The following is a 15,390-nucleotide window of genomic DNA, read 5'->3' as shown; positions in this document are numbered from 1 at the left end:
TGAAAACCTTCTTAAATAATGTGTTGAGATGCGCCATAGCAAAGAAAGTTGCAATAATGTCCAAAAACACCATAAAATAGCATGTCGAAAAAATGACCCAAAATGCAAGGCTATAGTATGGCAAAATGTTAAAATTGGACAAATCCCAAAAATGGCTGAAAACTGTTGAAAACCTTCTTAAATAGTGTGTACAAAAGCGCCATAGCAAAGAAAGTTGCAAAAATGGCCAAAAACACCATAAAATAGCATGTCGAAAAAATGACTCAAAGTGCAAGGCTATAGTATGGCAAAAATGTCAAAATATCCTATGTCCCAAAAATGGCTGAAAACTGTTGAAATCCTTCTTAAATAGTGTGTTGACATCGCCATAGCAAAGGAACTTGCAAAATGCCCAAAAACACCATAAAACAGCACGTCGGAAAAATGACCCAAAGTGCAAGGCTATAGTATGGCAAAATGTCAAAATTTGACACGTCCCACAAACAGCTGAAAAGTGTTGAAAACCTTCTTAAATAGTGTGTTGAGATGCGCCATAGCAAAGAGAGTTGCAAAAATGGCCAAAAACACCATAAAATAGCATGTCAAAAAAATGGCCGAAAATGCAAGGCTATAGTATGGCAAAAATGTCAAAATTGGACACATCCCAAAACCGGCTGAAAACTGTTGAAAACCTTCTTAAATAGTGTGTACAAAAGCGCCATAGCAAAGAAAGTTGCAAAAATGGCCAAAAACACCATAAAATAGCATGTCGAAAAAATGACCCAAAGTGCAAGGCTATAGTATGGCAAAAACGTCAAAATTGGACAAATCCCAAAAATGGCTGAAAACTGTTGAAAACCTTCTTAAATAGTGCGTTGACATGCGCCATAGCAAAGGAACTTGCAATAACAGCCAAAAACACCATAAAACAGCATGTCGAAAAAATGACCCAAAATGCAAGGCTATAGTATGGCAAAAATGTCAAAATTGGACAAATCCCAAAACAGCTGAAAATTGTTGAAAACCTTCTTAAATAGTGCGTTGAGATGCGCCATAGCAAAGAAAGTTGCAAAAATCGCCAAAAAACACCTTAAAATGGCATGTCAAAAATGACCCAAAGTGCAAGGCTATAGTATGGCAAAAATGTCAAAATTGGACAAATCCCAAAAACGGCTGAAAACTGCTGAAAACCTTCTTAAATAGTGTGTAGAAAAGAGCCATAGCAAAGGAACTTGCAATAACAGCCAAAAACACCATGAAACAGCATGTTGAAAAAATGACCCAAAATGCAAGGCTATAGTATGGCAAAAATGTCAAAATTGGACAAATCCCAAAAATGGCTGAAAACTGTTGAAAACCTTCTTAAATAGTGTGTACAAAAGCGCCATAGCAAAGAAAGTTGCAAAAATGGCCAAAAACACCATAAAATAGCATGTCGAAAAAATGACCCAAAGTGCAAGGCTATAGTATGGCAAAAATGTCAAAATATCCTGCGTCTCAAAAACGGCTGAAAACTGTTGAAAACCTTCTTAAATAGTGTGTTGAGATGCGGCATAGCAAAGAAAGTTGCAAAAATGCCCCAAAACACCGTAATATAGCACGTCGGAAAAATGACCCAAAGTGCAAGGCTATAGTATGGCAAAAATGTCAAAATTGGACAAATCCCAAAAATGGCTGAAAACTGCTGAAAACCTTCTTAAATAGTGTGTAGAAAAGCGCCGTAGCAAAGAAATTTGCAAAAATGGCCAAAAACACCATAAAACAGCATGTTGAAAAAATGACCCAAAATGCAAGGCTATAGTATGGCAAAAATGTCAAAATTGGACAAATCCCAAAAACGGCTGAAAACTGCTGAAAACCTTCTTAAATAGTGTGTAGAAACGCGCCGTAGCAAAGAAATCTGCAAAAATGTACAAAAACACCATAAAACAGCACGTCGAAAACTTCACCCAAAGTCCAAGGCTATAGTATGGCAAAAATGTCAAAATTGGACAAATCCCAAAAACGGCTGAAAACTGCTGAAAACCTTCTTAAATAGTGTGTGTAGAAAAGCGCCATAGCAAAGGAACTTGCAATAAGAGCCAAAAACACCATAAAACAGCATGTTGAAAAAATGACCCAAAATGCAAGGCTATAGTATGGCAAAAATGTCAAAATATCCTGCGTCTCAAAAACGGTTGAAAATTGTTGAAAACCTTCTTAAATAGTGCGTTGAGATGCGCCATAGCAAAGAAAGTTGCAAAAATCGCCAAAAAACACCTTAAAATGGCATGTTGAAAAAATGACCCAAAGTGCAAGGCTATAGTATGGCAAAAATGTCAAAATTGGACAAATCCCAAAAACGGCTGAAAACTGCTGAAAACCTTCTTAAATAGTGTGTAGAAAAGAGCCATAGCAAAGGAACTTGCAATAACAGCCAAAAACACCATGAAACAGCATGTTGAAAAAATGACCCAAAATGCAAGGCTATAGTATGGCAAAAATGTCAAAATTGGACAAATCCCAAAAACGGCTGAAAATTGTTGAAAACCTTCTTAAATAGTGTGTAGAAAAGCGCCATAGCAAAGGAACTTGCAATAAGAGCCAAAAACACCATGAAACAGCATGTTGAAAAAATGACCCAAAATGCAAGGCTATAGTATGGCAAAAATGTCAAAATATCCTGCGTCTCAAAAACGGCTGAAAACTGCTGAAAACCTTCTTAAATAGTGTGTTGAGATGCGGCATAGCAAAGAAAGTTGCAAAAATGCCCCAAAACACCGTAATATAGCACGTCGGAAAAATGACCCAAAGTGCAAGGCTATAGTATGGCAAAAATGTCAAAATTGGACAAATCCCAAAACAGCTGAAAACTGCTGAAAACCTTCTTAAATAGTGTGTTGAAAAGCGCCATAGCAAAGAAATTTGCAAAAATGGCCAAAAACACCATAAAATAGCATGTCGAAAATATCACCCAAAGTCCAAGGCTATAGTATGGCAAAAATGTCAAAATTGGACAAATCCCAAAAACGGCTGAAAACTGTTGAAAACCTACTTAAATAGTGTGTAGAAACGCGCCGTAGCAAAGAAATCTGCAAAAATGGACAAAAACACCATAAAACAGCATGTCGAAAATATCACCCAAACTCCAAGGCTATAGTATGGCAAAAATGTCAAAATTGGACAAATCCCAAAAACGGCTGAAAACTGTTGAAAACCTTCTTAAATAGTGTGTAGAAAAGCGCCATAGCAAAGGAACTTGCAATAAGAGCCAAAAACACCATGAAACAGCATGTTGAAAAAATGACCCAAAATGCAAGGCTATAGTATGGCAAAAACGTCAAAATGTGCTGCGTCCCAAAAACGGCTGAAAACTGCTGAAAACCTTCTTAAATAGTGTGTTGAGATGCACCATAGCAAAGAAAGTTGCAAAAATGGCCAAAACACCTTAAAATAGCATGTCGAAAAAATGACCCAAAATGCAAAGGCTATAGTATGGCAAAATGTCAAAATTGGACAAATCCCAAAAACGGCTGAAAACTGTTGAAAACCTTCTTAAATAGTGTGTAGAAAAGAGCCATAGCAAAGGAACTTGCAATAACAGCCAAAAACACCATGAAACAGCATGTTGAAAAAATGACCCAAAATGCAAGGCTATAGTATGGCAAAAATGTCAAAATTGGACAAATCTCAAAAACGGCTGAAAATTGTTGAAAACCTTCTTAAATAGTGTGTAGAAAAGCGCCATAGCAAAGGAACTTGCAATAAGAGCCAAAAACACCATGAAACAGCATGTTGAAAAAATGACCCTAAATGCAAGGCTATAGTATGGCAAAAATGTCAAAATATCCTGCGTCTCAAAAACGGCTGAAAACTGTTGAAAACCTTCTTAAATAGTGTGTTGAGATGCGGCATAGCAAAGAAAGTTGCAAAACATGCCAAAAACACCTTAAAATAGCATGTCAAAAAAATGACCCAAAGTGCAAGGCTATAGAATGGCAAAAACATCAAAATTGGACAAATCCAAAAATGGCTGAAAACTGTTGAAAACCTTCTTAAATAGTGTGTTGAAAAGCGCCATAGCAAAGAAATCGGCAAAATGGCCAAAACACCATAAAATAGCATGTCAAAAAATGACCCAAAGTGCAAGGCTATAGTATGGCAAAATGTCAAAATTGGACAAATCCCAAAACGGCTGAAAACTGTTGAAAACCTTCTTAAATAGTGTGTACAAAAGCGTCATAGCAAAGAAATCTGCAAAAATGGCCAAAAACACCATAAAACAGCATGTCGAAAGTATCACCCAAAGTCCAAGGCTATAGTATGGCAAAAATGTCAAAATTGGACAAATCCCAAAAACGGCTGAAAACTGTTGAAAACCTTCTTAAATAGTGTGTAGAAAAGCGCCATAGCAAAGGAACTTGCAATAAGAGCCAAAAACACCATAAAACAGCATGTTGAAAAAATGACCCAAAATGCAAGGCTATAGTATGGCAAAAATGTCAAAATATCCTGCGTCCCAAAAACGGCTGAAAATGAAAACCTTCTTAAATAGTGCGTTGAGACGTGCCATAGCAAAGAAAGTTGCAAAAATCGCCAAAAAACACCTTAAAATGGCATGTTGAAAAAATGACCCAAAATGCAAGGCTATAGTATGGCAAAAATGTCAAAATTGGACAAATCCCAAAAACGGCTGAAAACTGCTGAAAACCTTCTAAAATAATGTGTTGAGATGCGCCATAGCAAAGAAATTTTCAAAAATGGACAAAAACACCATAAAACAGCATGTCGAAAATATCACCTGAACTCCAAGGCTATAGTATGGCAAAAATGTCAAAATTGGACAAATCCCAAAAACGGCTGAAAACTGCTGAAAACCTTCTTAAATAATGTGTAGAAAAGCGCCATAGCAAAGAAATTTGCAAAAATGGCCAAAAACACCATAAAATAGCATGTTGAAAAAATGACCCAAAATGCAAGGCTATAATATGGCAAAAATGTCAAAATATCCTGCGTTTAAAAAACGGTTGAAAACTGTTTAAAACCTTCTTAAATAGCGCGTTGAGACGCGCCATTACAAAGAAATTTGCAATAAAAACACCATAAAATAGCATGATGAAAAAATGACCCTAAATGCAAGGCTATAGTATGGCAAAAATGTCAAAATTGGACAAATCCCAAAAATGGCTGAAAACTGCTGAAAACCTTATTAAATGGTGTGTAGAAAAGCGCTGTAGCAAAGAAATCGGCAAAAATGGCCAAAAACACCATAAAATAGCATGTCGAAAATATCACCCAAAGTCCAAGGCTATAGTATGGCAAAAATGTCAAAATTGGACAAATCCCAAAAACGGCTGAAAACTGTTGAAAACCTTCTTAAATAGTGTGTAGAAAAGCGCCATAGCAACGAAATCTGCAAAAATGGCCAAAAACACCATAAAACAGCATGTCAAAAACATCACCCAAAGTGCAAGGCTATAGTATGGCAAAAATGTCAAAATTGGACAAATCCCAAAAATGGCTGAAAACTGTTGAAAACCTTAAATAGTGTGTACAAAAGCGCCATAGCAAAGAAAGTTGCAAAAAGCCAAAAACACCATAATACGGCACGTCAATAAAATGACCCAAAAATGCAAGGCTATAGTATGGCAAAAATGTCAAAATTGGACAAATCTCAAAAACGGTTGAAAATTGTTGAAAACCTTCTTAAATAGTGCGTTGAGATGCGCCATAGCAAAGAAAGTTGCAAAAATCGCCAAAAAACACCTTAAAATGGCATGTTGAAAAAATGACCCAAAATGCAAGGCTATAGTATGGCAAAAATGTCAAAATATCCTGCGTCTCAAAAACGTCTAAAAAACTGTTGAAAACCTTCTTAAATAGTGTGTTGAGATGCGTCATAGCAAAGAAACTTGCCAAAACGGCCAAAAACACTATAAAATTACATGAAAAAATGACCCACAATGCAAGGTTATGACATAATCATACATTTTATTCATAAGATCTTTGCTAGCACTCATGGACACTTTACAGACATAAAATAATTCAATAAAACAACAGATAAAAGCTACACACAGTATAACATGGAAAAATGCAGTTACACAGTTGGCAATCTTGAACAGGTTAGTTTTGAGTCTGAATTTGAAAAGAGGAAGAGAGTCAAATGTCTGGTGGAAGTGGGTTCCAGAGTTTGAAAGCAGAGCAGCTGAAAGCTCTTCTCCCCATGGTGCTGGGGCGGGCAGGGGGCACAGTAAGTTGACTGGAGGAGGAGGATATCGGGGAGCAGGAGGAGATGGCGATGTGGAGATCGTACGGACAAGAATGACGAGTTGGTGGATGTCCTTGAATGCAGAAAGGAGTATTTTAAATTCTGGCGAATAATTGCAAAATGTGACATATCCCCAAAACAGCTGAAAACCACCTAAAATAGCCTGCGAAGACACACCACAGCAGAGAAGGTTGCAAAAACAGCCAAAAACATCATAAAATACTATGTTGAAAAAATGACCCAAAATGCAAGGCTATAGTATGGCAAAAATGTCAAAACTGGACACATCCCAAAAACAGCTGAAAATTGTTGAAAACCTTCTTAAATACCGTGTTGAGACGTGCCATAGCAAAGAAAGTTGCAAAAATGGCTAAAAACACCATAAAATACAATGTCGAAAAAATGACCCAAAATGCAAGGCTATAGTATGGCAAAAATGTCAAAATTGGACACATCCCAAAAACGGCTGAAAACTGTTGAAAACCTTCTTAAATAGTGTGTTGAGACGCACCATAGCAAAGACAGTTGCAAAAACGGCCAAAAACACCATAAAATAGCATGTCAAAAAAATGACCCAAAATGCAGGGCTATAGTATGGCAAAAATGTCAAAATTGGACAAATCCCAAAAACGGCTGAAAACTGTTGAAACCTCTCTTAAAGAGTGTGTTGAGACGCGCCATAGCAAAGAAACTTGCAGAAACGGCCAAAAACACCATAAAATAGCATGTCAAAGAAATGGCTGAAAATGCAAGGCTACAGAGTGGCAAAAATGTCAAAATTGGACACATCCCAAAAACGGCTAGAAAACTGTTGAAAACCTTCTTAAATAGTGTGTTGAGACGCCGCCATGAGCAAAGAAAGTTGCAAAAATGGCCAAAAACACCATAAAATAGCATGTTGAAAAAATGACCCAAAGTACAAGGCTATAGTATGGCAAAAATGTCAAAATTGGACAAATCCCAAAAACGGCTGAAAACTGCTGAAAACCTTCTTAAATACTGCGTTGAGACGCGCCATAGCAAAGAAATTTGCAAAAATGGCCAAAAACACCATAAAATAGCATGTCGAAAAAATGACCCAAAGAGCAAGGCTATACTATGGCGAAAATGTTAAAATTTGACACTTCCCAAAAACGGTTGAAAACTGTTTAAAACCTTCTTAAATAGCGCGTTGAGACGCGCCATAGCAAAGAAATTTGCAAAAATGGACAAAAACACCATAAAACAGCATGTCGAAAATATCACCCAAACTCCAAGGCTATAGTATGGCAAAAGTGTCAAAATATCCTACGTCCCAAACACGGCTGAAAACTGTTGACAACCTCCAGAAATAGTGTGTTGAGACATGCCATAGCAAAGAAAGTTGCAAATACAGCCAAAAACACCATAAAATAGCATGTCTAAAAAATGACCCACAATGCAAGGCTATAGTATGGCAAAAATGTCAAAATGTCCTACGTCCCAAAAACGGCTGAAAACTGTTGAAAAACTTTTTAAATAGTGTGTTGAGACGCGCCATAGCAAAGAAACTTGCAAAAACGGCAAAAAACACCATAAAACAGCATGTAAAAAAATGACCCAAAATGCAAGGCTATAGAGTGGCAAAAATGTCAAAATTGGACACATCCCAAAAACGGCTGAAAACTGTTGAAAACCTTCTTAAATAGTGTGTTGAGACGCACCATAGCAAAGACAGTTGCAAAAACGGCCAAAAACACCATAAAATAGCATGTCAAAAAAATGACCCAAAATGCAGGGCTATAGTATGGCAAAAATGTCAAAATTGGACAAATCCCAAAAACGGCTGAAAACTGTTGAAACCTCTCTTAAAGAGTGTGTTGAGACGCGCCATAGCAAAGAAACTTGCAGAAACGGCCAAAAACACCATAAAATAGCACGTTGAAAAAATGACCCAAAATGCAAGGCTATAGTATGGCAAAAACGTCAAAATTGGACAAATCCCAAAAACGGCTGAAAACTGCTGAAAACCTTCTTAAATAGTGTGTTGAGAAGCGCCATAGCAAAAGAAATTTGCAAAATGGCCAAAAACACCATAAAACAGCATGTCGAAAAAATGACCCAAAGTGCAAGGCTATAGTATGGCAAAAATGTCAAAAAATCCTGTGTCCAAAAAACGGCTGAAAACTGTTGAAAACCTTCTTGCATAGTGTGTTGAGACGAGCCATAGCAAAGAAAGTTGCAAAAACGGCCAAAAACACCATAAAATAGCATGTCAAAAAAATGACCCAAAGTGCAAGGCTATAGTATGGCAAAAGTGTCAAAATATCCTACGTCCCAAACACGGCTGAAAACTGTTGAAAACCTCGACAAATAGCGTGTTGAGACGCGCCCTAGCAAAGAAATTTGCAAAAACGGCCAAAAACACCATAAAATAGCATGTCGAAAAAATGACCCACAATCCAAGGCTATAGTATGGCAAAAATGTCAAAATATCCTGCATCTCAAAAACGGCTGAAAACTGTTGAAAACCTTCTTAAATAGTGTGTTGAGATGCGCCATAGCAAAGAAAGTTGCAAAAATGTCCCAAAACACCATAAAATAGCATGTCGAAAAAATGACCCAAAGTGCAAGGCTATAGTATGGCAAAAATGTCAAAATTGGACAAATCCCAAAAACGGCTGAAAACTGTTGAAAACCTTCTTGCATAGTGTGTTGAAAAAGCGCCATTGCAACGAAATTTGCAAAAACAACCAAAAACACCATAAAACAGCATGTCGAAAAAATGACCCAAAGTGCAAGGCTATAGTATGGCAAAAATGTCAAAAAATCCTGTGTCCAAAAAACGGCTGAAAACTGTTGAAAACCTTCTTGCATAGTGTGTTGAGACGAGCCATAGCAAAGACACTTGCAAAAATGGTCAAAAACAACATAAAATAGCACGTCGAAAAAATGACCCAGAGTGCAAGGCTATACTATGGCGAAAATGTTAAAATTTGACACGTCCCAAAAACGGCTGAAAACTGCTGAAAACCTTCTTAAATACTGCGTTGAGACGCGCCATTGCAACGAAATTTGCAAAAACGACCAAAAACACCATAAAACAGCATGTCGAAAAAATGACCCAAAGTGCAAGGCTATAGTATGGCAAAAACGTCAAAATTGGACAAATCCCAAAAATGGCTGAAAACTGCTGAAAACCTTCTTAAATACTACGTTGAGACGCGCCATAGCAAAGAAACTTGCAAAAATGGCCAAAAACACCATAAAATAGCATGTTGAAAAAATGACCCAAAATGCAAGGCTATAGTATGGCAAAAATGTCAAAATTGGACAAATCCCAAAAACGGCTGAAAACTGTTGAAAACCTTCTTGCATAGTGTGTTGAGACGAGCCATAGCAAAGAAAGTTGCAAAAACGGCCAAAAACACCATAAAATAGCATGTCGAAAAAATGACCCAAAGAGCAAGGCTATAGTATGGCAAAAATGTCAAAATTGGACAAAAAAAACGGCTGAAAACTGTTGAAAACGTTCTTAAATGGTGTGTTGAGACGCGCCATAGCAAAGAAAGTTGCAAAAATGGCCAAAAACACCATAAAACAGCATGTTGAAAAAATGACCCAAAGTGCAAGGCTATAGTATGGCAAAAATGTCAAAATTGGACAAATCCCAAAAACGGCTGAAAACTGTTGAAAACCTTCTTAAATAGTGTGTTGAGACGCGCCATAGCAAAGAAAGTTGCAAAAATGGCCAAAAACACCATAAAACAGCATGTTGAAAAAATGACCCAAAGTGCAAGGCTATAGTATGGCAAAAATGTCAAAATTGGACAAATCCCAAAAACGGCTGAAAACTGTTGAAAACCTTCTTAAATACTGCGTTGAGACGTGCCATAGCAAAGAAATTTGCAAAAACGGCCAACAACACCATAAAATAGCATGTTGAAAAAATGACCCAAAGTGCAAGGCTATAGTATGGCAAAAATGTCAAAATTGGACAAATCCCAAAAACGGCTGAAAACTGTTGAAAACCTTCTTGCATAGTGTGTTGAGACGAGCCATAGCAAAGAAAGTTGCAAAAACGGCCAAAAACACCATAAAATAGCATGTCGAAAAAATGACCCAAAGAGCAAGGCTATAGTATGGCAAAAATGTCAAAATTGGACACATCCCAAAAATGGCTGAAAACTGTTGAAGACCTTCTTAAATGGTGTGTTAAGACGCGCTATGACAAAGAAAGTTGCAAAAATGGCCAAAAACACCACAAAATAGCATGTTGAAAAAATGACCCAAAGTACAAGGCTATAGTATGGCAAAAATGTCAAAATTGGACAAATCCCAAAAACGGCTGAAAACTGTTGAAAACCTTCTTAAATACTGCGTTGAGACGTGCCATAGCAAAGAAATTTGCAAAAACGGCCAACAACACCATAAAATAGCATGTTGAAAAAATGACCCAAAGTGCAAGGCTATAGTATGGCAAAAACGTCAAAATTGGACAAATCCCAAAAACGGCTGAAAACTGTTGAAAACCTTCTTAAACAGTGTGTAAAAAAGCACCATTGCAACGAAATTTGCAAAAACAACCAAAAACACCATAAAACAGCATGTCGAAAAAATGACCCAAAGTGCAAGGCTATAGTATGGCAAAAATGTCAAAATTGGACAAGTCCCAAAAACAGCTGAAAACTGTTGAAAACCTTCTTAAATAGTGGGTTGAGACGAGCCATAGCAAAGAAAGTTGCAAAAACGGCCAAAAACACCATAAAATAGCATGTCGAAAAAATGACCCAAAGAGCAAGGCTATACTATGGCGAAAATGTTAAAATTTGACACGTCCCAAAAACGGCTGAAAACTGTTGAAAACCTTCTTGCATAGTGTGTTGAGACAAGCCATAGCAAAGAAACTTGCAAAAGCGGCCAAAAACACCATAAAACAGCATGTCGAAAAAATGACCCAGAATGCAAGGCTATAGTATGGCAAAAACGTCAAAATTGGACAAATCCCAAAAACGGCTGAAAACTGCTGAAAACCTTCTTAAATACTGCGTTGAGACGCGCCATATCAAAGAAATTTGCAAAAATGGCCAAAAACACCATAAAATACCATGTCTAAAAAATGACCCACAATGCAAGGCTATAGTATGGCAAAAATGTCAAAAAAATCCTGTGTCCAAAAAAAGGCTGAAAACTGTTGAAAACCTTCTTGCATAGTGTGTTGAGACGAGCCATAGCAAAGAAAGTTGCAAAAACGGCCAAAAACACCATAAAATAGCATGTCGAAAAAATGACCCAAAGAGCAAGGCTATAGTATGGCAAAATGTCAAAATTGGACACATCCAAAAACGGCTGAAAACTGTTGAAAACCTTCTTGCATAGTGTGTTGAGACGAGCCATAGCAAAGAAAGTTGCAAAAACGGCCAAAAACACCATAAAATAGCATGTTGAAAAAATGACCCAAAGAGCAAGGCTATAGTATGGCAAAAATGTCAGAATTGGACACATCCCAAAAATGGCTGAAAACTCTTGAAGACCTTCTTAAATGGTGTGTTAAGACGCGCTATGACAAAGAAAGTTGCAAAAATGGCCAAAAACACCACAAAATAGCATGTTGAAAAAATGACCCAAAGAGCAAGGCTATAGTATGGCAAAAATGTCAAAATTGGACAAATCCCAAAAACGGCTGAAAACTGTTGAAAACCTTCTTAAATACTGCGTTGAGACGTGCCATAGCAAAGAAATTTGCAAAAACGGCCAACAACACCATAAAATAGCATGTTGAAAAAATGACCCAAAGTGCAAGGCTATAGTATGGCAAAAACGCCAAATTTGACACATCCCACAAACAGCTGAAAAGTGTTGAAAACCTTCTTAAATAGTGTGTTGAGACGCGCCATAGCAAAGAAAGTTGCAAAAATGGCCAAAAACACCATAAAATAGCATGTCGAAAAAATGACCCAAAGTGCAAGGCTATAGTATGGCAAAAATGTCAAAATTGGACACATCCCAAAAATGGCTGAAAACTGTTGAAGACCTTCTTAAATGATGTGTTAAGACACGCTATGACAAAGAAAGTTGCAAAAATGGCCAAAAACACCACAAAATAGCATGTTGAAAAAATGACCCAAAGAGCAAGGCTATAGTATGGCAAAAATGTCAAAATTGGACAAATCCCAAAAACGGCTGAAAACTGTTGAAAACCTTCTTAAATACTGCGTTGAGACGTGCCATAGCAAAGAAATTTGCAAAAACGGCCAAAAACACCATGAAACAGCATGTTGAAAAAAATGACCCAAAGTGCAAGGCTATAGTATGGCAAAAATGTCAAAATTGGACAAATCCCAAAAACGGCTGAAAACTGTTGAAAACCTTCTGAAATAGTGTGTAGAAAAGCGCCATTGCAACGAAATTTGCAAAAACGACCAAAAACACCATAAAACAGCATGTCGAAAAAATGACCCAAAGTGCAAGGCTATAGTATGGCAAAAATGTCAAAAAATCCTGTGTCCAAAAAACGGCTGAAAACTGTTGAAAACCTTCTTGCATAGTGTGTTGAGACGCGCCATAGCAAAGAAAGTTGCAAAAATGGCCAAAAACACCATAAAACAGCATGTCAAAAAAATGACCCAAAGTGCAAGGCTATAGTATGGCAAAAATGTCAAAATTGGACAAATCCCAAAAACGGTTGAAAATTGTTGAAAACCTTCTTGCATAGTGGGTTGAGACAAGCCATAGCAAAGAAACTTGCAAAAGCGGCCAAAAACACCATAAAACAGCATATTAAAAAAAAAATGACCCAGAATGCAAGGCTATAGTATGGCAAAAATGTCAAAATTGGACACATCCCAAAAATGGCTGAAAACTGTTGAAGACCTTCTTAAATGGTGTGTTAAGACGCTGCCATAGCAAAGAAAGTTGCAAAAAATGGCCAAAAACACCATAAAATAGCATGTCGAAAAAGTGACCCAAAATGCAAGGCTATAGTATGGCAAAAATGTCAAAATTGGACAAATCCCAAAAACGGCTGAAAACTGTTGAAAACCTTCTTAAACAGTGTGTAAAAAAGCGCCATTGCAACGAAAATTGCAAAAACAACCAAAAACACCATAAAACAGCATGTTGAAAAAATGACCCAAAGTGCAAGGCTATAGTATGGCGAAAATGTTAAAATTTGACACTTCCCAAAAACGGCTGAAAACTGTTGAAAACCTTCTTGCATAGTGTGTTGAGACGCGCCATAGCAAAGAAAGTTGCAAAAATGGCCAAAAACACCATAAAACAGCATGTAAAAAAAAGACCCAGAATGCAAGGCTATAGTATGGCAAAAACGTCAAAATTGGACAAATCCCAAAAACGGCTGAAAACTGCTGAAAACCTTCTTAAACAGTGCGTTGAGACTTGCCATAGCAAAGAAATTTGCAAAAATGGCCAAAAACACCATAAAATACCATGTCTAAAAAATGACCCACAATGCAAGGCTATAGTATGGCAAAAATGTTAAAATTTGACACGTCCCAAAAACGGCTGAAAACTGTTGAAAACCTTCTTGCATAGTGTGTTGAGACGAGCCATAGCAAAGAAACTTGCAAAAACGGCCAAAAACACCATAAAACAGCATGTAAAAAAATAAATGACCCAGAATGCAAGGCTATAGTATGGCAAAAATGCCAAATTTGACACGTCCCACAAACAGCTGAAAAGTGTTGAAAACCTTCTTAAATAGTGTGTTGAGACGCGCCATAGCAAAGAATCTTGCAGAAACAGCCAAAAGCACCATAAAATAGCACATTGAAAAAATGACCCAAAATGCGAGGCTATAGTATGGAGCAAAAGTCAAAATATCCCACGTCCCAAAAACGGTTGAAAACTGTTGAAGACCTTCTTAAATGGTGTGTTTAGACGCGCTATGACAAAGAAAGTTGCAAAAATGGCCAAAAACACCACAAAATAGCATGTTGAAAAAATGACCCAAAGTGCAAGGCTATAGTATGGCAAAAATGTCAAAATTGGACAAATCCCAAAAACGGCTGAAAACTGCTGAAAACCTTTTTAAATACTGCGTTGAGACGCGCCATATCAAAGAAAGTTGCAAAAACGGCCAAAAACACCACAAAACAGCATATAAAAAAAAAAAAATGACCCAGAATGCAAGGCTATAGTATGGCAAAAATGTCAATTGACACATCCCAAAAACAGCTGAAAACTGTTGAAAACGTTCTTAAATGGTGTTGAGACGCGCCACAGCAAAGAAAGTTGCAAAAACGGCCAAAAACACCATAAAATAGCATGTTGAAAAAATGACCCACAATGCAAGGCTATAGTATGGCAAAAATGTCAAAAAATCCTGTGTCCAAAAAACGGCTGAAAACTGTTGAAAACCTTCTTGCACAGTGTGTTGAGACGAGCCATAGCAAAGAAAGTTGCAAAAACGGCCAAAAACACCATAAAACAGTGTGTAAAAAAAAATGACCCAGAATGCAAGGCTATAGTATGGCAAAAATGTCAAAATTGGACAAATCCCAAAAACGGCTGAAAACTGTTGAAAACCATTTTAAATAGTGTGTTGAGACGCGCCATAGCAAAGAAAGTTGCAAAAAAGGCAAAAAAAAAACCCACCATAAAACAGCATGTAAAAAAATGACCCAAAATGCAAGGCTATAGAGTGGCAAAAATGTCAAAATTGGACACATCCCAAAAACGGCTGAAAACTGTTGAAAACCTTCTTAAATAGATTGTTCAGACACGCCATAGCAAAGAAAGTTGCAAAAATGGTGAAAAACACCATAAAATAGCATGTAGAAAAAATGACCCAAAGTGCAAGGCTATAGTATGGCAAAATTGTCAAAATTGACATGTCCCCAAAAAGCTGAAAACTGTTGAAAACTTCCTTAAATAATGTGTTGAGACGCGCCATATCAAAGGAATTTGCAAAAACGGCCAAAATCACCATAAAATAGCATGTCAAAAAAATGACCCAAAATGCAAGGCTATAGTATGGCAAAAATGTCAAAATATCATGCGTCCCAACAACAGCTGAAAATTGTCGAAAACCACCTTAGTGTGTTAAAACACACCATAGCAAAGAAAGTTGCAAATACAGCCAAAAACACCATAAAATAGCATGTTGAAAAAATGACCCTAAATGCAAGGCTATAGTCATGCTACATGATGGGTTGTTTGGCCCTTTTTGCTTCTTTCTTGCTATG

At 37.2% G+C, this 15,390-nt stretch overlaps 1 protein-coding gene and 1 long non-coding RNA gene across 2 annotated transcripts in view; one reads left to right on the top strand and one right to left on the bottom strand.

Moving 5' to 3' along the window:
* The window catches only part of grin2da (glutamate receptor, ionotropic, N-methyl D-aspartate 2D, a), a 274,878-nt gene that overhangs the window by 245,652 nt on the left and 13,836 nt on the right, over window positions 1–15,390 (top strand). The window lies entirely within an intron of this gene.
* Window positions 6,124–15,390, bottom strand: part of LOC148186715 (uncharacterized) — a 77,378-nt gene continuing 68,111 nt past the window's right edge. Inside the window, exon 3 of the long non-coding RNA XR_015779450.1 lies at window positions 6,124–6,299. This is a non-coding gene — a long non-coding RNA (uncharacterized LOC148186715). The remainder of the gene's footprint in view (window positions 6,300–15,390) is intronic.

The sequence above is a fragment of the Plectropomus leopardus genome, chromosome 17, assembly GCF_026936395.1.
Source record: "Plectropomus leopardus strain MGB_pleo_1.0 chromosome 17, ASM2693639v1, whole genome shotgun sequence".
Taxonomy (NCBI): Eukaryota; Metazoa; Chordata; class Actinopteri; order Perciformes; family Serranidae; genus Plectropomus; species Plectropomus leopardus.
The sequence above is the reverse complement of the archived record's forward strand: the minus strand, read 5'-3'. Positions and strand labels throughout refer to the sequence as shown.